The sequence below is a fragment of the Meriones unguiculatus genome, chromosome 19 (assembly GCF_030254825.1).
Source record: "Meriones unguiculatus strain TT.TT164.6M chromosome 19, Bangor_MerUng_6.1, whole genome shotgun sequence".
NCBI classification, from domain to species: Eukaryota; Metazoa; Chordata; class Mammalia; order Rodentia; family Muridae; genus Meriones; species Meriones unguiculatus.
Window position 1 is genome coordinate 59086494 of NC_083366.1, and position 2388 is coordinate 59088881.

Sequence of the window (2388 nt, forward strand, 5' to 3'; positions counted from 1 at the left end):
AATATCAGCTCTAGAAAATGTAGAATTCTAACAGAGTATTCATAGTAAAGTTATGCCAACCTTTTTTTCCCCTTGTATTTTTTTTAAGTCTCTTTAGACCTCATGGTCATACCTCATATATTAAGATTCTAATTTGTTTAACATCTAGATGCTGAACATAAAGGCACCACTAAACGCTGATGAATGGGGCAGCTACTTCGTAGCCATAAATGGGAAGGGGGGGACATACAAAGAGAAAGGAAAGCACACACGTGATTTTCATTTCCTCATAGGCATCCCACCTGGAAACCTGCATCAGATCCTGAAATACGGATTGCTCCAAAGACTGTGAATGTTCCAAATGTCATCCTAAATTAGTAAGTGTCTTTAAATCTTCACCCTTTTGCCACATTTTAGAAATGTTTATTACGCGTCATAAATCTTATTCATATCCACATAAATTGAGTCCCCAGCCACGAGGGAGACGCTTTTCTCTACTCACAGATCTTAGGTTTTGACATCAAATATTGTGATTGGAACAAAGGAAGACTCTCTGCAGAGGAAAACTCATTTGAGGAGTAATACTCTTTCTACCTCCTGTTGGTGTGAAAAAAATTTAATATCTCTGAAATTCTGTTTAGTGAATTTGGGGGTGGGGTGAAATAAATTGTCGAGTCCCCCAGTGAACATTTTCATAAGTCATTTTTACTACTACATCTGAGTTCTGATGGAGGGCAGCAAGCGCCGTCAGGGGGAGTAACACCAATGGTACAGAAATCAAAGTTTGTTAATATAGTATTTTTAAAAAAGTGATTTGTAAAAGTCAGAAGTGACTTTTGAGATATCTGTGAACATCAGAACAACAACAACAAAAAAGCAAGATGAGAGGGGAATTCAGGAGTTGTCTTCAGAATATGTAGTTGGCTTTTCCAGGATGCCTGAGTATCAAACACTAACTCAAAAACTGACTCATCGTAGACAGACTTTTCTCTTTCCAAATACAGATATGGAAAAGTGTTATTAAATATTATTCTGCATACTTCTGAAGAGTGGAGATTCTTCTTCTCAGAGTTTTAAAAGGTGGACATGGGCAGTTTTAAGAAATACTTACCTGATTTTCATGGCTTTTCTTCTTTTGCCTTGAGTTCACAGAGAAACGCTTGCAGATGGCCCTTCAGAGTTGCTGTGAACCGCGAACCCTGTTTGTCATCCCAGCGAAATATGCAATGTTTTAAGAAGACATCACCTAGCTTTGGGATTGGCTGTCTAAGCTTTCCCCCAAGGTCATTGCTTAGGTCCCTGCCCAAAGAGGAACACACAGGCCTTGGGTTGGGTACAGTGACCCTCCAGATTTTGTTCTGCCATAGAAAGTTGTAGCCAAGAAACCTAGAACTAAACCAGGTCCATGGTCTCCCTAGGAGCTTGCAAAGCCCCCCATTCAGAATTCAGGTTATAGCTCAAGAGAAAATTGCCCTTACAAATCCACCCCACCAATGCTTAAGACCCGAGTAGAATAGAATAAATGATGAAAACCTTTCATGACCAGCAGGACATGAGGGAAAACATTTGATTTTATTTTTGTCTTGTGAGACAAGGCCTCATACTGTAGCCAAGAACTTACCATGTAGCCCAGGCTGACCTCAAACTGGCAGAAATCCTTCCTACGTCAGCTTCTCAAGTACTAGGATGAACAATATGTACACTAGAGCTAACCAGAAAACACGTTTTAAAAGATCAACTTTGCTCCCCCAGCTCTGGAGATCCCACCCTATTGATTTTGAGACAGACTCAGGCCACTGCTTTCTTAGAAATGAAACTCTCCAGATGATGCCGAAGTCTAGTTAGTAGACCACCATGGAAGATGTACCTCCTATGCTCCCTCCTCCACCAACCACACACCTGCTATCCAATGGTTTCTAGCACTTTAGCACATCTGTACTGCTTCTCTCCTTAGGCAATTGTCTCTTCTCACCTCACACACACATAAGCATGCATGGCACACTTCCAACATATGCCTAAATCAGGAAAACTTCAGACAGGAAGGTAACTCATGCCAGCTTCTGCAGTGTCTAATGTAAAGCCCGAAACACAGCTGAGGTTAACTAAACAAACGGTTTACCTGTCATAGAACTGGAAGTGAATCCTTCCCATGTCTAAAATTCTGCAGCTCCCGCTTTCCCACTAATAGCATTAAGATAAAGAGTAACCCCAAATACAAAACCCTATGGTCTCATGCATTTTGGAGAATGAGTGCTCAAAGACATAATTCTATACCAGATTGCCCAGTTTCAAGGAAAATGCTTGTCCGCCATGAAGGGCTGGCCTTTTATTAACTCTCCTTAAGGTTGCTGCTTGAAAGCAAGGAGTCTTTGCAGACATGTCCCCTCTATTTTTTCTATCAACATAATA